Below are 23839 nucleotides of genomic sequence, written 5' to 3'. Positions count from 1 at the left end.
ACCCTCTGTGAGGCTCTCCTGTTTCGAGTGAGTAAGTTCCCCGAGCTGCGCAACCATCCCCACCACTGAATTTCAAAACACTTTTTTTTCACCCTGTACTGAGGAGCCCTCACTCTCCAGAGCCCCCGGCCCCCTGATCTCCACTTGTCTAGTGTGAACATTTCACCTCAGTGGGTTCCCAACACAACATGGCTTTCTGTTCTGCCTTTTCCCTCCTAGCAGAACATTCTCAAGATTCAACCATGCAGTGGAGCACATGGATACTTCATTCCTTCTTGTGGGTGAAAATTTCCCGTCATGTGGACATACACCGCGTTCTCAGCCCCGTTCGTCATGATAGCTGAAATGCAGAAGCAACCCAGGGGTCCACCGACAGAGGAACGGATCGACAAAATGGGGTCTGTACCTGCAACGGATGTTATTCAGGAAGGGAATTCTGCCGCCTACCGCAACAGGAAAGACGCGGACAGTGGGCTAAGGGCTCAGATAAGCCAATCACACACTGATACAGGGTAATTGTACTCAACAGAGTATTTAGAATAGTGAGAATCACAGACAAAAAGTGAATGATAGGTTCCAGCGGCTGCGTAGGGAGAGAGGACTTGTCTAGTGAGGACAGAGTTTCAGCTTTACGAGATGAAAAGATCCCAGAGATGGATGGTGATGATTACACATTATGAATATATTTAATACCATTGAACTGTATTCAAAATGGTTAAGGTGGTAAATTTCATGTTCTGTGTATTTTACCACAATAAAAAACTTTCTTAAAAACTAAGTTGAGGGGAAGCTGGCAGAGTTTCCATGGGTCAAGCAGGGAAAAGTCCTGATGATATTGAGCTTGCTGAAATTGGCAGTCTTGCTTATTTTGTGTTACTTTGGCCAAATTACAGACCACGGATGTTTCAGGGGAGGCGGACAGGGAAGCTTGGTGAAATCTTATTTTTGGAGTAATTCGTGCTCTGAAAATAAAAACGTGTCTATAGAGCTTATCAGTTACAAGCACAAGTTTGCCATCTTTTCCTAAGGGAGGGGTTCACACCATAGTTATACAGGGGGCGGGGAGAATGTGCTCTTAAAAATCATTCTTATTAAGGTTTTGAAATTCTGTCTTGCGCCCCTCAAAGCCACAGCATTCTGTTGGCTTTACATCGGATTCTGAGCCACGTGAAACAGAGCAGCTCTTTTCTGTGTATCCAGCTCCAAAGAATGCAGCGGTAAGTTGGATTCATTTCTTTGGTAATTGTTGAAGCGATGCCTGGGAATGTTGAATTCATTATGGGGCTGCCTTACCCTTCCACAGATCTGAAAAGCCATTCCCGAAAAAAAATACAAGCTTGTAATTTCCTTAATTACCCATCGGAGAGGTTCTTCTGTGCCGGGACAATTTTGAAAAATACTGCTGGGCTAATGGTGAGAGATGTGTCAGATGTACTCACTAAGGTAATTTACAGTGACGCAGACCTAAGTGGGAGAGAGGACAAAGCAGAAGTGAAATGAATATGGTGGAACCATCTGTCTCATGGTGAACATTTGCTCCATTTGGGGCTTCCGTTGAATACTAATATATATTTTTAAGATTGTAGAATCCATAAATTTTTGTAGAATGCAAAAAAAAAAAAAAAAAGAAAGAAAGAAAGAAAGAAAGAAACTGGAGAAGAAACACTGGGTTTGTCAACAGCAAAATGCCTTTCCGTTCGTTGTACATTCCAAAGAGTTGCACAGATAGAGATGGTCCAGTTTGATATTTGCTACCCTTTTCGCAAACATGGAGCCCTCTTTCTTGCACAAAGTTCGGATTTTCAGTTGGCTAACTGAAATTGGTGCTAACATTTTTGCAATTTCCTTAGTGGGTTTTGAAAGGGGTCTCGTGGACAAGAATTAAAGTTGCAAGGGATAAATTTAGGAAATGGTTTTTGTCTGGGCACGTCAAGACAGATCTCTGATACCTTGGGGGGGGGGACTTTTCAGGGATTAAGAGAAGACATTAGGGTTCACTGCTTAGCAAAAATGATCCCAAAGCCCAGGGGCATTCATCAGTGCTAAAGGGTGAATGTTTGCAGCACCTCTTACCCCTAAATTCGCGTGTTGAAAACCAGCCCCAGTGTGATGGTATCAGGAGTGAGGTCTTTGGAAGGTGATTAGGTAATGGGGGGGTGGCCTTTATTAATGGAACGAATGCCCTGACAACCAAGGTCCCAGAGAGCTCCTTTCCTCCTTCTACCGTGCTCCTCACAGAAGGAAAAGATTGTCTACGAATCAGAAAGCGGGCCTTGATCTTGGACTTCCCAGCATCCATAACTGTGAGAAATACATTTCTATTGTTGGTAAGCCACCAAGGCTACAGGATTTGAGTGATGACAGCCCACATGGGCTAAGATGATCTATTCGGAAGAGTCAACCCCAGGTAGAAGAAACCCAAAGCAGACATTGAAAGCAAATCCAAGTTACAATGTGGAAAATTGTTGAATAGCGTAAATAGAATGAAAGCTGCAAATGCCACAGATTGAGAAAATCCAGGACTAGACAATGTCCAGTTTTCCCTCAAGAACACCTTACCATCACTTTGGTCTACTTCAGATTTTCACATTAAGAGTCCTCTCTGTCGAATCTAGGAGATGGGTTCCAGTCTTTCTCTTAGTCTGAAAGCCAGGATGCGGGGCACCTGGGTGGCTCAGTCGCTCAGCGTCTGCCTCCAGCTCAGGTCATCATCCCAGGACACTGGGATCAAGCCCCACATCCGGGTCCCTGCTCAGCCAGAAGCCTGCTTCTCCCTCTCCCAACCCCCCACCCTCCCCGCTCTATCTCTGTTAAATAAATAAATAAAATCTTAAAAAAAGAAAAAATGAAAGCCAGGATGATTTTGGTCAGTTCCCAGGCTGATTTGTGTCTTATCTTTCCGTCAGTCGCTCTCAGCTCCCAGCTTCCAAGGAAACAGGTCTGCTGTCGGTTCCTGTTTTGCACTCAGCATGCGAGGTTCCTAAGCAGGGGCTCTAAACCATTCCAAGGGGACAGTTCTTCCTGCTCCTTGAGGGGGAAGATGTTTTTGAATTAAAGATGGATTTCTGCTTGGCTTTGTGTTCTCACTCTTGGGTGCTTTTTTGGGTAACAGATCAATCATTTCAATTTCTAACATTTTAAAGTCATTACCCAGGCCAGCAATTTCCAGATTCTTGCTTGCTATGATTCTGAATCATAGATCTAGTTTTGCAAGAACTAAAAGAAACCCTCCCCTTCCAACCTTATGTCCGCACAGCAGCTAATACAAGTTATGAGTCACATATATCTTGAAAGCGGCTTCAGTTCAGACCTTGCTTCTTGGCAGACCTCCTCCTTGGAGATTCGAGGCCCCTTCACGCCGCCCCCCCCAAGCGCAGGGATCAGCAGCAATGGGGACCAAACTGTCTTGCCGGAGTTCCTAGATCGAAATCATCCTCACAGCCTCGACTCCAGTATGCAGACCCTCCTCTTCGTCCTGATTCGGGATGAACTGATACTCTTCCCTGAGGGTTTCGGTTCCACAAAGATCAGGGAGCGCCCTCCCCTGAGGCAGGCCAGGTCCCAGGTGTGTATTTACGGGGTGACTCAGAGAAGCACGATTCCTGCTCTCCTGAAACTTTCCTTTTGTTATAAAAAACATTACATAAGAAGTTATGCCTCAGGGTAACGGAAGAAGAGACAGAAGTTTCCTTTGGAGCACAGAGGTAGTGTGCCGGGAGCCTGGCGGGAGCTGTGGGCCCCGGGGAGAGGCAGGGCAGGCGATTCCAAGGGGACAAGAGAGAGGTGGCAGACAGGGTAAGGATGGGGCTTGGCCTGGGGACACAGCGACATTGGACAGGATGGAAGGAGGGGGTTATAGAGGAAGTAAAATTGATGGAATTTTTATAGTCTTTTTCTAGGAACTTCCATAACTTACCTTCAGTGAACATGGGGCTACGGTGTGTGTTTTTCTGGAAAGGATTGTGTGGGTGTGGAGGAAACCATGGATGGATAGATGCTAAATGCTCAACTTGGGTTTGTGGGTCTAGGTTCTCGAGTCTGTCCTAGGCTGGGTTTTCCAGAGCAACAGAACTGACAGCTACAGCTGTGGGGGAAGGGACAAGCCAAAAGTGAAAGAGAGAAAGATAGGAAGGAAGGAAGGAAAAAAGAAAAGAAAACCAATAAAAACAGTATGGTTGGTATGATTGACATGTTCCCACTTAAGCATTTTTGTAAAAATTGTATGTGTATGTATAAAAGAGAAAGTTAAAAAAAAAGAAAAAATAGAGGCACCTGGGTGGCTCGGTGGGTTAAGCCTCTGCCTTCAGTTCAGGTCATGATCTCAGGGTTCTGGGATCGAGCCCCGCATCGGGCTCCCTGCTCAGCGGGGACCCTGCTTCCCCCCCCCTCTGGTTTTCTGCCTACTTGTGATCTCTCTCTCTCTCAAATAAATAAATAAATAATCTTAAAAAATTAAAATTAAAAGAAAAATAGGTTTAAAAGGATTTAAAATGATAAGCTCATTTTAATGATAAGAGGATAATTAATTGATGAGATCATTCATCTTATCTCACAGTGAATTGATGGTGTGGCTTGGACCGGTGGGCGGGGTCTGCCAAAGACTAGAAACAGCAGCCGGGAGGTGTGGCTGGAGCACGGGATGCTCTGATAGGGATTGGTCTTCCTGCATTTGCTTACTCCTGCCGGGCTTTCTCTAGAAAACTCCGTTCCAGTGATGGACCACACACTTGTGCCCCACCCCTGTTCACGTGTTGAAGACTTGGCTGTCAAAGGATGCTATTCTGAGGCCAGGCCAGCAGGAGGTGGTTAGGTTTAGGTGAGTTCCTGAGGGTGAGGCATTACAATGACATGAGTTCCTTCACAAGAAGAAGAGATGGTAGCACCCTCCTACTCAGTCATGTGAGGATTTAGCGAGAAAGCAGTCATCTCCAAGCCAGGAAGAGATCTCACCAGAGCCTCCCCCTACTGGCATCCGTCTATGCCACCCAGTCTATGGTATTTTGTTCCAGGAGACCAAGCTGACCAAGGCAATTCCCAGTACAGTGGAGCTGTAACATACACGTTACTTCTGGGACAAATAGCACAGGGACTTTAATTCACACTAAAGTGTAAATGACTACTACTAGATCTGTGGCCTGACTTTGGGTGGAGGAGTGGAGGGAGCACCGAGTCTGTCACTCTGGGTTAAAGTGTTAGGAGAAGGGGCGCCTGGGTGGCTCAGTGGGTTAAGCCGCTGCCTTTGGCTCAGGTCATGATCTCAGGGTCCTGGGATCGAGTCCCGCATCGGGCTCTCTGCTCAGCAGGGAGCCTGCTTCCTTCTCTCTCTCTCTACCTGCCTCTCAGTGTACTTGTAATTTCTCTCTGTTAAATAAATAAATAAAATCTTTTTTTAAAAAAAAAGTGTTAGGAGAAGTTATTGAGAGGTTCTGCTGGCTGTCATGGCTCTGCTAAGGAAAAAAAGTACAGATCTGGGTTCAGGTGCCAACTGTGTCATTAACTGGCTGTGTCACCTTAGGCAGGTGCCTTAACCTCTCTGGAGGTAAAGGCTCCTGCCTCACATGGCTGTCTTGGAGAGAACTGGGCTAGCATATGGACACAGCACAGGGTGAATGATCAGTGTCAAGCAGGTGTTTTTTTTCCTGTTCTTCCTCTTGGCGATGCTCAGAGTTGGCTTCAGGTACTGTTTTCCCCTTCTAGATGTGCCCACAGTCAGAACAGGCGTTCACCGTCAGAACTTGCTCCTCCCACTTTCCTCAGCCCACAGGAACCTGAGGGACTGTTCCTGCCTCAGTTATCCGAAACAGCTGCGTGAGAATGAGTAGAGCTGAGTATCTGTGTGTGTGTGTGTGTGTGTCTATGAGAGAGAGAGAGAAAGCGAGAGTCCGGATCTAGGCCTTGTCCCTGCAGAGCTCTGAGACCCTATGGGATCAGCCCAACTTCTCCCAGTGATCCGGTCCCCAGCAACCCCTCTCTCTCCCGCTGTCCCGGGCCAGGCCACGGGTCCTCCTTTAAGTTCATTGTTCCCCTGGTCTGCAATGAATGTCCATCTGCACCACGGCCCCTCCTGATCCTTCCCAGCCCAGCCTCTGGGGCCGCAGGTCATTGTGCTCCCTCCGTAGTGTCCAGACCCCCACCCCCATTCTCTCCTTCCTCAAAGCCCTGCCCTCCGCGTGGCACAGGAAAAACTCCGTGCCCTGCACCGGGCCAGGTGGGGGGAAACCATGCTGCTTTCCCAAGGGGCTCTCTGCCAGCGACCAAGAAAGGCGGCTTCCTGACTTTATAATAAGGGGCTGGCAATTTGGTCAAAACTGCCCCAAAGCACATACCCGTGGTTGGAGAGGATGGTGGTGGCTGATGTGACCTGAACTGTGGTGTCATCGGATTTGGAGGAAGAAGTGCGGGGTGGGGGAGGGGTGCGGATACCGTCGTTGGCTGCGCACCTGCTCCCAGACCGCAGGGCTACGCTTGCACACAGTAGTTTATTTGCTGTTTCCAATATTTATTGTCTAATGATATGACAAATTGTGTCAGATGCAGCTGTCTTGTCAATGAGGAAGCAAAGTCATTAAGTGTTAAAGTGCCGCCGCTCCAGTGCCCCAGCCGCGCTTGCTTCTCGGGAGCGGGACGGCGGCGAAGGATCCCGCAGCGGCTTGCTAACTGGCCTGTCACTTCCTGTCGGAAGGGAACTCCGTGGTCAATGAGACCTTCTGGACTTCTCATGTCAAAAATGACAAATGGATCACGCTTTCCGCCTTAATGAGGATCATTTGTCACCGGCTGGAGGCAGAGGAACAGGTCCGGCTGCTCTTTTGGCTAATCTGCTGAGGGTGACTCTGTCAGGGTGAGGGTGCGTTCCTGAGCGGCCCTGGGGGCACCCGGAGGCCCGGTTTGGCAAATGGCAAAGCCCCAGGTACAGCTTCTCTAGGTACCCCCCAAACCCCCGCCCTGGCCCGTTTCTGGGCCCTGCTGTGTGCTGAGCCCAGACGTGGCCTTCCCACGCCGGCTCCCCAAGCCCGGCACACTCCTCTCTCCCACCAACCCCTCCGCATTTCTGATGCCGACACCCAGGGCCGGTTCCCAGACCACGGGGTGGGGTTTGTTTTTTGGGGAGTGTGTGTGAAATTTACGTGACACGATATTTGTCAATGGCACCGTTCGTAAGTGGTTACATTCAGGGGCGCTCAGAGCATTGCCATCGCCGTGGGACCATCATCATGTGCACCAGACTTTCTGTTCGTCTGACACTCCGTCCCCATCGAACGACAGCTCCCCCGTCTTCTGCCCCAGCCCTGGCATCCTCTACCTTCCGCCTCCATTCATTTGTTCTAAGTGCTCTAGGGAGGGAGCCTCCTGTAGTTTTGTCCTTCGGTGTCTGGCTTATTCCACTCCGCACGTTTCCAAGGTCCATCCACACGGCGGCCTCCAACACAAGTCCACTTCTCTCGACAGCTGCGCCGCATTCTACCGTGCTCAGTGTATTCCGGCAGGCGGGTTTGGGGAAGGATCCAAGCAGCCCTGCTCGGCTGCCTGGGTCCCTCCCAGACCTGGCCCCTGCCCGGCCCCGGGGCACAGGCATCTCTGTGGGTCGTGAGGCCAGGCCTTTCCCACCGAGGACACGGGGGACCCCTCCTCCATCCCTCCTCTTTGACTCTGGGTTCATCAGCCACAGGTGTGCTGAGAGGGTCATGGGGAAAATATGCAAGGAGCCAAGAGCGAGTTATTTCTGGGATTTTGTGAAATGCTAATATGTTAACAAACCCTGAGCATAAAATGTGTTTGCTTTTCGACAACCGGTTCCACAGAGAGAGCCTCTGTGTCTGTTGCCATGGGGACAGTGGAAAGGTGACTGTCAGTGCATCTCAGAGCCTGTGGGCCGAGAACTCTTGGCTTCACCAGTGAGTCAGTGCGGGGTTTGTTAGTGACACGAGGGTCACTCCACAGGGCACCCCCTCGCTCTGTGCGCGCCTCTCCACTCAGAAGGCCCGGGGAGCCTCACCTCGCATGAGAACGTGATCTGTGTGCTGTCCCCCACGTGGCTGTGACGGGATCATGAAGTCCCTGAGCATTCATCTCAGGAGGGGCCAAGGCTCCTGCTCTCTACAGACGAAGAGACTCAGGCCCCCCAGAGCAATGGCAGGTGCCAAGGCTCCTCAGCTCTGACCCGATTGTGCTTCCCCTGACTCCCCCGATGTCCCCTCCCCATGGGACAGCAGGTGTAACTTCCAAACTGACAAGTAGACAGGGGGTCTGGGGGAGGCTGTGCAGTCGGCGGCGGGGAAGCAGTCAGTCTCAGATGCGACCACTTGATCCTTAGCATCGTCCCTATTTGGGTCTAAGAGACCCTTTTTACTACTGAAATATTTAACTTTCGGAAGATGGTGTTGGCTGATACCGTGTTCTTAAAGAATCTGTCATGTTTTATCGCCAGTAAAAAAGAAAAATAACCAAGTCCATTAAAGCATTGAGTAAGTCATTGCTAGATGCTGAGGAAGTCACAGGAAATGTGAGGACACGGGACCAAAAGGTACAAGTGGCCTTGTGAGCAGAGCAGTCAGGGAATGGCCAAGGCCATATGTGTTAGGATTAGGTTCGCTGCGCGTGAGTCAGCCGGAAGCAGAGGCTTCGCCACACGAAGGCTTCTTCGTTCACGTGACAGTTCAGAAGTAGCTGCCACAGACTGAATGCTTGTGGCCCCTCAAATTCATATGTTGAAACTGAATCTCCAGTGTGACACTGTGAGGAGGTGCCGAGGTCCTGAGGGAGGCGCACTCGCGAATGGATGGGATTGTCGCTTAGGAAAGAGACCTGGGAGCTCCCTCACGCCTTCTGCTCCGTGAGGACAGAGGGGGAAGACAGCCATCTAGGAAGCAGAGAGCAGGCTCTCATCACACACCAGACCTGTGGACACCTTGATCCCGGACTTCCCAGCCTTCAGAACCAGGAGAGAGAAACTTCTGTAGTTGGTAAGTCTTTTTGTCTATGGTATAGTCTGTTGTAGCTGCTCAAACAGGCTAAGACATCAGGTAACCCAGAGCTGGGTGGTGACTCCATGAAGTCTTCAAGGACCCAGGTTCCTTCTGTCTTCTGTTCTGCTGTGCATCAATCCCAACCTCAAGGCAACCTCATAGTCTAAAATAGCTGCTGGAGCTCCAGCCATTGCGCTCACAGTCAAAGCAGCAGAGAAGAGAAAGGAAGGAAGAGACTCTCTCCACTGTTTAGGGAGCCCTCTGGTCTTTTGTGCCCCCATATAGGTCAGTCATTAGTGAAGGGGTATCTGGGGAGGGGAGTAAAGAGAGGGGAAGCCCATAGGCATTTCTGGGTGAGGTGACTCCCACAGGCAAGGGCAAGTCTGCTCATTCCACGACTGTGCCCCAGAGCAGCCTCGCTCAGGCTGTGAGGTGTGGTGCACTGGCCCAGTGAGGGCGGGCTGCCAGGGTGTGACCCTGTGGCCTTATTTTTGCCTTTGGCCAGCTGACCCATGCAGTTAGCTCTGGGGACACCGGCCCGCAGTGCTGACTTCCCTCCTGCTCTTCATGCGCCGCCCTGTTCCAGCTTTCCCTGCAGTCCTGCTCCCGTTCTGTCTCCCATTCTGGCGCAAGACTTGCCTGCCGTTCCGGTGCCCTGGAGCTGCTCACTGGCCTCCCCGGATGCCGTCTCTCACCAGCCCTCAGGTCCTCTCTCCTTCTGGCGATGCCACCCATCCTGCTCCCTCTGGCTCAGGCCCATGGAGAGGGGAGACAGCGCCCTGCAAGGATGTGATCCTGAGTCCCCCTCTGAGTAACCCTGCCAGGCACTCTGGGGTAGATCAGGGGAGAAGTCCCAGGCCCCAAGGGGGCAAGTGACCCGACAGGGCCCCGGGGCCAGCTCCAGGCAGAGTAGGGCCATCACCCCTCTCTTCCTAGATGTGACATCTGGAGATCTTCCCACTGCTCTCTATTGTGCCTTCAAAACTACCCTTCCAGGGCCACGATCGCCCATTATCCGCGCCATCTGCAGTTGGATTCTGGGTCAGAGACAAATGGGAAGGGAAACAGCTGGGCTCTTTATTTGGAGAGAGCGCTGCCAGCCCCAGACAATGGCAGAGAGAAGCTTCTTTGAATAAAACAAGCAGCGGGAACACATTCCTCCCCCTCCCCCGCCCAGGAAGAGCCCAGTGGGGGACGTGGTTACACCTGCGTGCATCTGTGCATCTGAGCTGCAATTGTCCCTGCTGAGAAGGGCTGTTGGTGCAGGGGTGGGGGGTGGGGAGTAGCGGTGGGGTTGGCGAGTGCAGCTGAACACCGGTGGCCCTCGCCAGGGCTGATCTGCAGGTCCAGCTGGGGGCTTGTGTTCTGTAGCTGAAAATAGCGGGAGTTTGGGCCCCAGCTCGTCCTTCCGGCTGCAGGCACAGCAAATTCCTGCCACAGAAACTTGCAGGGTTTTCAGACCCTCGAGTGGTTCTTCCTGAGGGATAGAAGATACTACCTCACAGGGCCCATCTTCCAACCGGGGTTCTTTTGGGTTTCCTTAACACACATTCTCTCTCTCTTTTTTCAAAGCAAAGTGATTTTGTTTATAGTGAGAAACTTGAACTCCTGGGGAACCCTTCAGTGTGGGGCGTTTGGACAAAGAGTGTTGCACGCGGGCATGAGATGCGGTACTTGTCGTGGGAAGAGTTGAGGTGTGGGCTCTGCTGACCTGGCTGCTCGGCCTTCGGAAGTGGAAAAAGAAAAAACAAGATTGCATGGTATGACCCAGGTTTTAAAAGAACAAAGTGCAGACTCAGAACCTGTGTAGGTGTCCGAGCTCGTCCGGACCCAGCGCACAACGTGGAAGCAGAGCCCTGCCACATCTGCACGCCATCGGCAGGGGCCGGGGGCAGCGGTGCCAGTGGGGAGTCAGGAAGACCTTAGTGCTTATTCTATGTCGTTTCCTACGTTACAGTAATGAAACATCACTAAACGCATTGCTTTAAAACTTCAAGGGCGAGGGTCTCGGTAACGCCGCAGTGTCAGCGGTCAGCGTGATCTTCCGCGGATCGGTCCCCCTGAGCTGGGAATCCCTCCAGAGAGGGGGTTGCTGGCTGATTCCGTGAGTTCTCCGTCCCGGCCCTGGAGTCAGTGACTTCTCCAAGGAATGTGGGTTTCTTTCCGCAGAGAATGAATGTAAAAGCGGAAATCCAAGTGCTGGCTGTGCTCATAGCTTTGAGGGTGTCGCTGATCCCAGACTCATCCAGTGGGCAGAACTAGGGGACGTACCTCGGTCTATTATCTCTCTATCTATCATCTGTCATCTATGTCATCTAATTATCCATCTAATATCTGTATCGATCATCTATCGATCCATCCAACTACCTGTCTGTCTTTCATCTCTAGCTATCTATCATCTGTCTCCTAACACCAAGTTCACACAGATACTTTCTAATCCGATTCAACCTTTTCCCTCTTTCCAAATTTGTGAACTCACTTCTGAGACAGTGAGAAACTTGCCTCCTATTATCCTTGTATGCTTACTTATTCCATCAGTGTCCCGGTCTGTAACCAAACTCTCCTTACTGGCACCGCCTCCTGCCCTAAGCGGACGCTCCTCTCCCGACTCGGAGCCGGCCAGGTGTCCTCATCGGGCAGATCCTCTCACCCCGCTGGACACCCCGCCCAGGCTGCCCCCCCCCCCACGGGTGTCCTCCCCTCCCCCCTCGTTTGGGCGCCAACCCATCGGGCTGGGCTGCCTCCTGCCTCTCCCTCCATGGGGATGCCTCCTGCCCTCACTTGGGTTCTGATACCTCACGCCACCCCCGTTATGTGGACACCCCCTTATTTTGCTCTGTATCAGGCCACGTCCTTGCCTGAACGAACGCCTTCTTCATTCTCTTGGGCTCTGACACCCAGGCTCCTCCCAAACTTCAAAGACCCCCTTTTCTCTGCGACTGGACTCTGACCACTCACCCCGGGGCCAGCAGCTCCTTCCGGCCCCTGGAGGGACACCCGACTTGCAGCGCCACCTACGGGGGTTGGACTGAAGTGCTCAGGAAGGGGAGAGCAGAGGACCAGGATAGGCGCTTCTTTGCCTCACGCGCTCGCAGCTATTTCCTGCTTCCATCCTGCCCCAGGCTGGCATCACATCCGTGCAAACGTCTGTGACGGCCCCTGCCAGAGTTCCCGGTGTCGCCAAACCCACCCACCCGTAGGGGCTCCGCACTGTTTCCGTCATGGCACATAACTCGAGGAGTCCACTCGTAGTTGTGGAAAGGCAGAAAACACAATGAAGATAAACAGCCACGGCAAAGGGGAGACGACACGATCCTTATTTACTGACGGATGGAGACACACAAAATCCCCAAGAGAATCAGCTAAAAACCCCTACTGCACTAGTAAGGGAACTCATTAGATGTTCATATAATGAAAAAGCACACATATCCTAGCTTTCTCACACACCAACAGAAACCATCAGAAGATAAAACAGGAGAAGATTCCTTTTGCAATTGCCCTCACACTCAGGCCTCCAGAAAGCCCGGTTGTCCGGAATGTTGGAGGCCCTGTCCCGGGTGGGGCTGGGGTGGGGACCCCCTTTGGAGGACCAGGGGACCCCCCCCGCACGTGACTCTCCATTCTTGACTTACTCTCTTTTTCCATCTGGGAAGCAAAACGGAGTGCTGTCTGCTGTCATCAAGTGACGGTAAGATTCGTGCTCCCCTTCCTAGAAGATAAATTCTGCTTTTTCAGAGCTAGAGCATGTGTTACTTACAAAATCCCTCTGAGAAATCAGTCTGCCCAGAATTAGTCTGAGTGTTTTTTAATGTTCTTATTAAAGAATGAGAGTGACCCAGGCAACTTGCCTCAAATGACATTCTGCTGAGGAAGCTGCGCCCAGGAAAGACTCTGGGACAGTCTCTGTGGGCAAACGGTCTACCCAGCCCGCCCCACGAAGGCCACTTCTAAATAGGCCGGACATTTGAAGACAAAAACTCATCCCAGTGCAGGGATTTGAAGCCATGTGGACACAGTATGAATGTCATTTGGTGTCACCTTGGGTCGAGAAACAGCCACTGGCGAAGTCACCGCTCTCCGAGACGAATGGTTGTGCAGAGGCTCAAAGAGGATGGGCTGCGTGTGCGTTGACTCACGCTTTCCCGTGTCCCTGCCTGGCTTATCGATGGGAAGCAAAGCCGGCCTGACCTGAGGGCCACCCCTGAGGGCCACCTCTGGTTTGGGAAAGACTCTGCAAGGTGTGTTGACTCTGCTACCTCAGTGTCCCTCTTGGGGTTTGAGGAGAGACCCGGATGCCCAGGTGACCTCGCATGACGGCTTGGGTGACCAGCTGGACAGGGGTCTCCTTGGATAGGAATCCAGGAGAAGCAGAAGGCCTCCTCCCTCAGCCTTCCCCCCGCCTCCCGGGGGGGATGCCTGTCCACTCACTGACAGCGGCCTCTACCTCTTCCTGGCTTCTCGGAGCCACCCCCACAGTGAACTTGCCCTACGCCTGGGGAGGCCCTGGGGCTCTCACATCAGCCATGATGGCTGGGTCATTTCCCCAGGTCACCACCCGGGAAACTGCTGGTGTCTCACCACCTTCAGCCAAATGACGTCCTCTTCAGCCTCCCAGCAGTGGCCAGCCAGTCCCCGTCCTCATCCGACCGCCTGTTTTCTTGGACCAGCAGCCCTCATCCCGCTTGCGTTAGTGTGGGGACTCCGGGAAGCAGACACCAGCACAAGATTAAAAACTGAAGGAGCCTGTTTATCAAGCGGGAGCCCATCGGGAAACATGGGGCAGAGCATGAGAACCGTGGCCAGCAGGGGGACCCAGGCCAGGCCTGACCTCGAGCCAGCTGAGAAGCGGGGGTGGTGGCGTGGCCATCACTGAGTCCTTGAGCCACGGCACCTGTCAGAGAAGACCCGTCTCCCAGGAACCGGCGGGCCTCAGGGTCCCTACCACGCTCATTCATGATTTGAGAGGGCATCTGTGCGGGGCCAAGGGTCAGCTGTGTTCCCTGCAGACAGGTCTGAAAGGGCCGTTCTCATAGCAACCGTGCTGTCACGGGCTTTCAGGGTCTGCCTGCCCACTCCCTGGGCTTCCTCACAGCCCTGTCTTGCTAGAGCCAGAAGATGCTGCCCCTGCTTTCTCTCTCCATTTCAGTCACATGCCTGCAGCCAGAATGTGCTCTTCCTTCTGTCGCGGTCACAGCTAAGGCAAGCTGGAGCCTCCTGGCCAGCCCCATGGTCCCAGTCTTCTGAGACTGGCAGTCGGACGTGCCCTGTCCTGCTTCTGTCTCTGTGAGGGGTGGGGCTGGTGTCCTGGGAAGCTTTCCATCCCTCGTCCTTCCTGGCAGTACCTTTTCAGCACTCTCAGAGGAAATGTCACCCCTCCTGGGGTGATCCCAGCCTCCCCAGGGCAGTGTCACAGCAGGGGCTGGGGCCTTGGAGATAAGACAGGATGTCACATCATTTATCTACGTTTCCCAGCACCTAAACGACGGATGCACCCCAAATACGGAAGAACCTCAAATGCATGATGCCGAGGGAAAGAAGCTGGTCTTCAAAGTGGGCATGCCGCGTGATACCGTTGATATGACATTCTGGAAAAGGCAAAACCATGAAGGGGATATCACACAGTCATTGCGAGGGGTCGGGGATGGCGGAGCGCTCCACTGCAAAGGAGTAGTTGAGGGAGATCTTTCCGGTAATGGAACGATTCGTTCTCCATGTGGATTGTGGTCATAGTTAAAAGACTCTCTGCTTTCAAAACTCATACAACTATTAAGATTTCATTTATTTATTTGACAGAGAGAGATGCAGTTAGAGTAGGAACACGAGCAGAGGAACTGAGAGAGGGAGAAGCAGGTTTCCTGCCAAGCAAGGAGCCCGATGCTGGGCTCGATCCCAGGACTCTGGGATCATGACCAGAGCTGATGGCAGAGGCTTAACCCACTGAGCCACCCAGACGCCCCCAAAACTCATAAAACTATTAAGAGAAAGAAACAAACAAGCAAAACACACAACTACTATACTAAAAAATGTGAATTTTGCACCATTTAAATTAAAAATAAAAATTTAAATGTAGAAGAAAAATCACCTATAAAACATTTACAAAAAAGATTTTAGAACAAAAAGAAGGCTTTATTGAAATTAAAAAAGGAAAAAGAATACAAGCAGCATTCTTGATCACAGTGCAATAAAAGTAGATATAGTTAACATAGCTGGTTCTCCAAATTTTCTACCTTTTCTTTCATTTTTGCTTTTTTTAAGGGAGGGGAGGGGCAGAGGGAAAGGGAGAGAGAGAATCTTAAGCAGACTCTGTGACCCTCAGATCACAGCCGGAGCCAAAAATTGTGAGTCGGATGTTTAACTGACTGAGCCACCCAGGGACCCACAAATTTTCCAGCTCTTAAAAATCTCTTTGGATCAGAGAGAAAAAAACTGAAATTGCAGACTCTCTGGAATGGAAGACACTAAAATTGGAAACATTTGTATCAGATGTATGAGATGTAGCTAAAGCAGTTCAAAAAAATTTTTTAAAGATTTTATTTATTTATTTGACAGAGAGAGAGAGATCACAAGTAGGCAGAGAGGCAGGCAGAGAGAAGGGGAAGCAGGCTCACTGCTGAGCAGAGAGCCAGATGTGGGGCTCGATCCCAGAACCCTGAGATCATGACCTGAGCTGAAGGTAGAGGCTTAACCCACTGAGCCACCCAGGTGCCCCAGCAGTTCAAATTTTTAAACATTATATTAATATACAGGAGTGAATGCATCAAAAATTAAACTTCCAACCCAAATGAATACCAAAATGAAAACAAAATAATCCTAAAGAAAACAGATGGAAGATGGAAGGAGTTAATAAAGATAAAAGCAGAAATAAAATGAACCAGAAAATACATATAAGTGGTAGTTAAGCCCCCAAACTGATTTTTGGGGTTAAAGAATGAAATAAAAAGGATAAGCCATTTACTAATCTAAGCTCTAAAAATAAGGAAAACACAAATATACAAAGATATGATATAAGATATGATAATGGAACAGTCAAAGAAAACAAAATAATTCTGTTTAAAATTATGGGATCGAGGGGCACCTGGGTGGCTCAGTCAGAACTCTTGATTTTGACTCAGGTCATGACCTCAGGATCATGCATAGACCAAGCTCTGCATTGGGCTTATGCTGCGTGTGGGGTCTGCATGAGATTCTCTCTCTCCCTCTCCCTTTGTCCCTCCCTCCCCACTGCTCTCTCTCTCTCTCTCTAAAAAAAAAGTTATTGGATGGAACCATACGAAATTATCGATGGCAACTCATGGTTCAACCTGCTGTTTGTTCTACTCCGCAAATACAGGGGGTCATAAAAATACGAATGTCTGAGAATGACCCCGGAGAAGCTAGAAAATCTAAAGTTGATCAACTAACATGGGATAAAATCAAAAAATTGTCAAAGAGCCACCTCCAAAACAAATAATACAAGGTCCAGATGGCTTCCCAGGACAATGCCAGAAAAAAATTAGAGAACAGAAAATCCAAACACTGATTAAACCGTTCCAATATGTAAGAAAATAAAACTTTATGTGAAGGGTGGCTGATAGGGGCTCCGTCTAAGAATCTCAGGACCCTTGTCATCCAGGGTTGTACCCTGCTCCACCCCCACCCCCACTCTTTGTTATTGTGAAGAAACCCAGTTATTTGTTCTGTCCAATATGCCGGTATGGATTTTTCTGCTTACATCTCCGTGGTGTCATTTGACATGTTCCTCTGTTCACTGTTTTTCTTATAAATTGGTAGCTAGATTTAAAGACTTAATCTGGGGGCGCCTGGGTGGCTCAGTGGGTTAAAACCTCTGCCTTTGGCTCGGGTCATGGTCCCAGGATCCTGCGATAGAGCCCCACATTGGGCTCTCTGCTCAGTAGGGAGCCTGCTTCCCTTCCTCTCTCTGTCTGCCTCTCTGCCTACTTGTGATTTCTGTCTGTCAAATAAATAAATAAAATCTTTAAAAAAAAATAAAGACTTACTCTGACTTAGATTTAATTTGGGGGGGGGGCTACTTCACAGGGGAGCTGTATTTCCATCAGGAGGCGCGTGGTATCTGGTTGTCTATTTTTGTGGTATTAGCAGCCTTCGACGGTTATTGCTGTAATCTATTAACTCCTTGGAGTTTGCTAAATGGTAATATTCTAATTTTAGCATCTCTTCTTAAGCTGTCATCCTTCAGTAGAAACAAAAATCCCCTCATCAACTATTTGGCTATCCCAAGGTACTGTTCATATGGGAGTGGTAGGATAAATGCTTCATTCTTTCTCTTAATTTGCCAGTTTTCCAGAGTTAGTTTCCTAGTATTCCCCAAAGGTGACCAACAAGGAATTCCATGTTTTGTTTTTCTTATCATTATGAGCTTACTATTTGAGATATTTGATGTGTTTTGATCTTTTGAAATGATTAATCTTACTGAGGTTCAAATTACCCAATTTTGTGCCATGCGATTCTCTTTACCCTAAGTTCATTTGCCATGACTCTAGTAATCGTTGATAACTTGCTTGCCTTCTGGTGTGACAGATGTTCTAGGCTCTCCTTCACATCGCCAATCCCAGACCTGGGGTCAGTTATTTCTCCCAGAATGTCTGGCATCCTTTTAGTGAGACATAGTATTCGTGACCACGACTGGGAGCTGGGGGGTGCATCTTATTTCTGGGTTAGTCATTGTTTCCAAGTTTGTTCAGTGGGCAGCACCAGAGAATTACAGACCTACAGTTTTTGTTAAGCTTGTTGATTTTACGCTATGCTTCCTTCTCCCACTCCAAAAATCCCAGTTTCACTGACTCAAACATAATTGCTTATTTTTTTTTATCGAATGAATACATACACAGTAGTTCCAGAATAATGCTACGAAACTATGACCAATAGTATGAATAGCAAAAATCAGTTTAAATTCTTTTTTTTGAAGGAGGGGGTGTTTCTTTTGTTCAGAGGCTATATCCCACTTGGTAGGTAAAATCAAGATGCGAGGCTTTAAAGTCACTTCGAATAGTGGTCTCTATGGGGAGAGGTCACACCCCAGAGACAAAGTGAGAGTCATCTGTCTCATTTTGCTCTAATTTTAAGGGATTGTTTTTTAAAGTTTAATGTTTTTTAAAGATACATAAAGTATTTACATCAAATCTATAAAACAGGTATATCCAAGGTAGGCTGACCTCTAAACCTGCTCTCTCTGTCCTATTCTTTCTTTCCTCCTAGAGATGACAATTTTTAAAATGTTAAAAATTGCTTGTTTTTTTTTTCTTGCTTGTTTGTTCTCCCACATGAACTTCATCATCCACTTGTTTAGCTCCAGCAAACAAACAAAAACTCTGATGATATTTTTGTTGGATTGCATTTCTCCATCTATAACTTAATTTTATTGGATTGCATTTCCATCTATAACATAAATCTCTATGATGTTGACTTTCCTTATTAAAGAACATGGGATGTCTTTCTATTTGTTCACATTCTTTTATTGTCTTAAGAGGGTTTTCTAGTTTTTTTTCCTCAGGGAGGTTTCTGAAAGGTTTCTATGTTCTGGAAGACATAGAAACATGCTGCTCAGATGGCTCTTCAGTTAGGAGCAGGTGGTCAGCCGATGGCCTCCAGCAGGTGCTATGGTCTCAGGATTAGATTCTGCATCCAATTCCAACACATGTGTGGGTTTCCCCACCATAAAGCAGTTCTCAGATACCAGAGAGTGTCCACAATCCACTCAATACTAACACTCCCTACCTGGAGATAGTGGCAGACCCCACAGGTTAAGGGTTCAGTCCCACCATTCTGTACCATTGGGTTTCTGACCAACCTGTTACAGGGGGGAGGTTCCCAATGACCTTCTCTTGGGTTAGATTAATTTGCTAGATTAATTAACAGAACTCAGAGAAACATTTTACCCACTGGAATCCTGGTTTATTATAAAAGCATAAAGATGCGCCTGGGGGATACAGTTCGTTGAGTGTCCAACTCTTGGTTTTGGCTCATGTTGTGAACTCATTGTTGTGAGATTGAGGCCCAGGTCAGGCTCTGCACTCAGAATGGGGTCTGCTTAAGATTCTCTCTCTTCCTCTCCCTCTGCCCCTGCCCCACATCCCCCACATTCTCTCTAATAAACAAATAAATCTTTAATAAATAAATAAGCAAATAAAAGGCTCTAACTCAGAAACAGACAGATGGAAGAGAGGCATAGGGCCCTGCCTTCTCTAGGGGGCCACTCTCCCCAAATCTCCATGTGTTCCCCAACCCGGAAGCTTTTTGAACCCCAACCTTTTGGATTTTCATAGAGGCTCCATTTTCATACTCATGACTGGTTAAATCACTGGCCATCCGTTCCTCTGAGGGTTACATTTGCCATATCCCGCTCCCCTGGCAGGAGGTCAGGCAGCGCGCCCGAAACCTCCAACCTTCCATTCGCATGGATTGGAACCAGTCTGGCAACCAGCCCTGTCCTACAGTGTGGCCAGAAGTCACCTCATTAACATTTCAAAAGACACTTCATTGCAATTGTCTCTTCCAATTCCAAGGATTTCAGGACCTCTGCCAGAAATGGGAAGAAGACTAAATAGACACTTCTTACTATAAATCACGGAACACCACAGGGTCTGCCTCAGCTTCTGCAGAGGTTCCCAGGGGAGCCCTGGCATCGACTGAGCAAGGCCACTCTAAGAGCCTGGACACCTGAGTCCAACACAGGACAACTCTCACTCCAGCTCTGCCGCTGGGCTGACAGGGATTGTCACACACCTCCGCCTTCCACTTTCTGCACTCCCGACTCCATCTTGGCATCTGCTCCCCAGAGAACACAAACGGTGACAGACATTCTCTGTCAACTTTACACTTAAGTCTTCCTAGTTTCTTTCCTTTTTTGCTATATGGATGGAGTGTGCTTTAAAGTGGTTTCTCTTTTTACATACGAAAGCTATTGATTTTTCTATGTTCATTTTGTAACTTGTCACTTCCCTGAATTACATGGTTTGTAGCAGTTTTTCCACTGGTGTTTTGGGATTTTCCATGGATAAAATCACATCATTTGTAGATAGTGAAAATTTTACTTCTTCCTTCCTAATTCTTATGCCTCTTCTTGTTTTCTCTTGCCTAATGGCATTGGCTAATATTCCAATACAGAGCCAAACAGTTAACAGTAATAAAAGGTGTCCTTCAACTATCATATGATCTCCCTGATATGAGGAAGTGGAGATGCAACGTGGGGGGTTTGGGGGGTAGGAAGAGAATAAATGAAACAAGATGGGATTAGGAGGGAGACAAACCAAAAGAGACTCTTAATCTCAGAAAACAAACTGAGGGTTTGCGGGGGTGGGGGGTAGTGGATACGGAGAGGGGGGTGGGGTTACAGACACTGGGGAGGGTATGTGCTATGATGAATGCTGGGAAGTGTGTAAACCTGGTGTTTCACAGACCTGTATCCCTGGGGCTAATAATACATTATATGTTTATTAAAAAAATTTAAAAATTATTAAAAAAAAGTATCCTTGTTTCTGACTTTAGTAAAAATCTTGCAGTTTTCCATTTAATTCAATGCTGGATTATAAATATATATTATACATACATATATAATGCATATACGTATATGAAGAAGATATCTTTTAATTCCTATTTTACTGAGTATTTGACACAAATGAGTTTTGGATTTTGTCAAATGCCTCATCTATGATTAGCTCCTTAGCACTATTAATATTATGGATTACATTAATGAGCTTCCTAATATTGAATCAACTTTGCATTTCAGGGATCAACAGTACTTGATCACGGTGTATCCTTTTTAAAATAAAAGGTAGATTTATTAAATATTGGATTCTGTCTGCTAATCTTCTAGTTAAGCTCTCTGCACTGATGTTCATGAGTGAAATGGGTCTCTCTGCCTTTCTTTTGGAGCATACTCAGCAGGGGTATGGCTCCGTATTTGAGACTATAAAAGCCCATGAAACCACATGGGCCAGGAGCTTGGTGGTGGTGTTGGGAATCATCTCCCATGAATTTGATAAACTGTCATTTTTGTTGGGAATTCTCCATTTTATCCAGGTCTTCAAATTTATTTGCATAGAATTCTGCATAGTAGTCTCACAAGTTTTTCAGAAGTGTCTGTTTTGATGGACACTTCCCACTTGTCATTTCTAACTTTGTGTATTTGTGTTTTCTTTCCCAATTAGGTTAGCTGATGATTTGTTTTGTTGTTGAAGGTTTTTACCTACTGAGTCAGATTTGTTACTATTAATTCTACAGCTTTTCTTTTTTTCTAACTCTTTAAATTGTTTTATCTTTATTAAGTCTTTTCTTCTGTCTTCTTTTAGCTTACTCTGTTATCCAAAGTCATACGGTACTAATCTATGATCTTAATATGATATATTCTCCTCTGATAATTGGCTTTTGCAGATCTTGCAAATTGCAAATTTTGCAATTCTGATGTGTTTTTAGTCCATTTCATTTTCAAGAAATTGTGTAAATTCATTTTGTAGTTTCTGTTTGCCCTAAGAATAGTTTAATAGTATATGTCCTAATTCCAGAGAGAAAAGATTTTTTATTTTATTTTATTTTTAAAGATTTCATTTATTTATTTTCCAGAAAGAGAGAGAGGGAGCAGAAGCAGAGGAAGCTGCAGAGAGAGGGAGAAGCAGGTTCCTCACTGAGCAGGGAGCCTGACGTGGGACTTAATCCCAGGACCCCAGGATCATGACCTGAGCCAAAGGCAGACACTTAACCGACTGAGTCACCCAGGCGCCCCGAGATTTTTTATTTTATTATTAACATCACTACTCTTGTTGTATTATGATCGGGGTGTTGTTTGTAAAATTTCGATTCTTCAAAATGTATTAAGATTTTCTTTTGTGGCCTACAGCTAACTTTTATGAGCGGTCTGTGTATCACACTGTTGGTTAACACTGTTGAAGAGCTGATGGCAGTCAGGTGAGGAGGACAGAGGAGGCAAACAAGGTGGCAAGGGACATGAGACAGTCATTACTGTCAGATGCTATCATTGCGCAGCTGAAAAATCCAAGAGAACCAACAAAAAAAAAATCTACATAAATATTAGGTAATTTTTGAGAAACGTAGTTGTATAAAGAAAGTATATACAAATCAATAGCCTTCAATTATAGGTATATATTATGTATTCTATTCTATATTAATTATGCATATAACATGATATAATTATATTCATATGATACGTAATTATAGACATATGTATGTATACTTCGAAGCATAGTGCAGGACAAGCTATGCAGTCTGCAAACATTTGTGTATAAAACCACATACCTCCCCAGAGATGCTTACCCATGCAAAGATCGTCTCTGGAGGAACAGCCAAGAAGGGGCGCCCCTGGAGAGAAGGGGCAGACACAAAGGCATCTTGAGGCTCAGCGCTAAAATTTAGGGTGGTGACCCTTCCTTGGCTCCACGGAAATACCAGGATGGCCAAGGAGCCAGCATATCTAGGAAGAAAAGAGGAGCAAGGAGACATTCACATGAAAGAGAGGGGCCTGTGCTTGGAAGGCAGGAGGGAGAGCGTGGGCTTCTCAACCACAGGAAGGGATAAGGAAGATGGGCGAGTCCCAAGTTCCCTCTGCCGCGGGGAAGAGGCCCTTGGGAGACGGATGACAGCAATTCCCAAAAGCAGATTTCCTCTCTCACGTCATCTTTGAACACACCCTGTGCGTGCCCCGGTTTTTCTGGCGGAATCGTGGGAAACAAGCGGCTGAAGTGAGGACTGCAAGATTAATGGCAAGAAATATCCTTTGGGGCCCATCCCAAGGACAGAGCTCTTGTCGGGAAACTTCTTTTGGGAAAGGAAAAATTCATGTGTTCGCTCTTAAAGCTTTAAAAGCGTTTTCATGTTCTTGCATTAAGCAGTGTTGTTAATGGAATGAGAGCTTTTCGCTTCAATAATGGTCTATTATTGCTTCAGAAACCGGCATCTTTTGAAGGGCCCCGGGTTCCCTCTGCCGGCCTTCGTTTCATCACTGATGGAGCCACTTGAATTTCTGAGTGATTTCCAGGCTGTTTCTTAAATGTAGAGAATGCACAGCCACTTGGACTTAAACCTGACAAAGGCAGCCATGACCCTTCCTGCCGACACGGTGAGGGCTTAGCAATTTCTCAAGCCTGCCGTTTGCTGGGGCTCCCGTGGCAGGCTGCTGGGCCGAGAGCCAGAAGGCTTTAAATTATTTGCCACTGACCTGCGCTATGACCTTGACAATCACCCCAGCTTCTCCTAACTCCGTTTTCTCCTCCGTCGGAGAAGGAGGCGAAGTCTTCCTGTCTCACAGGGCTGCAGGGAAGGTGGAAAGCCGCCATCACATCTGCGATCCGCGCTGTGGTGCCCGGCACGGGATGAGGGTCGGCTGAGTGGAAACCTGCGCCCATTTCTGGTTCGGGACCATGAGCCCCTCTACAGAGTCCCTTGGAATCATCTGCGGAACTAAAAGTGGGTGAAGCCTCTGCCTTAGGCTCAGGTCATGGGTCCTGGGATGCAGCCTCGTCGGGCTCTCTGCTCAGCAGGGAGCCTGTTCCCCCCCCCCCTGCTGCCTCTCTGCCTACTTGTGATCTCTGTCTGTCAAATAAATAAATAAAACCTTAAAAAAAACAAAAACAAAAAAACAAACCCACCTGGTTGGAACTCACACATTGTTTTGGCGGTGCTTGGGCAACGCTGTAAGAAGTTCTCAAGGAGAGGCTCTGGGGGGTGGGGGTTGGCCCCAGGGAAGGCTCCCTGGCTGCTCCAGGAGGTAAAGCTTACCTCAGCCAATCCCCCGCAGCCTGGAGGGCCTCCTGTGCCAACACCAGTCTGGGGGCCAATCATAGCAAGCATCCTTTGAAGGGACCATTCCCACACCTGCCTCCAGTGCTCGCAGGGCCGGCCTG

General features: G+C 48.2%; 1 long non-coding RNA gene across 1 annotated transcript; it reads left to right on the top strand.

Annotated features, from left to right (window-relative positions):
* Window positions 1–326: 326 nt before the first annotated feature.
* LOC309872001 lies at window positions 327–23579 on the top strand. Its single transcript, XR_014315609.1, has 4 exons — window positions 327–398; window positions 1128–1217; window positions 20713–20757; window positions 21546–23579. It is a non-coding gene; the product is annotated as an uncharacterized lncRNA (long non-coding RNA).
* Window positions 23580–23839: the final 260 nt, after the last annotated feature.

This window comes from Mustela nivalis (assembly GCF_964662115.1).
Source record: "Mustela nivalis genome assembly, chromosome: 8".
NCBI lineage: Eukaryota > Metazoa > Chordata > Mammalia > Carnivora > Mustelidae > Mustela > Mustela nivalis.
This window is presented reverse-complemented; position numbering and strand designations above follow the sequence as displayed.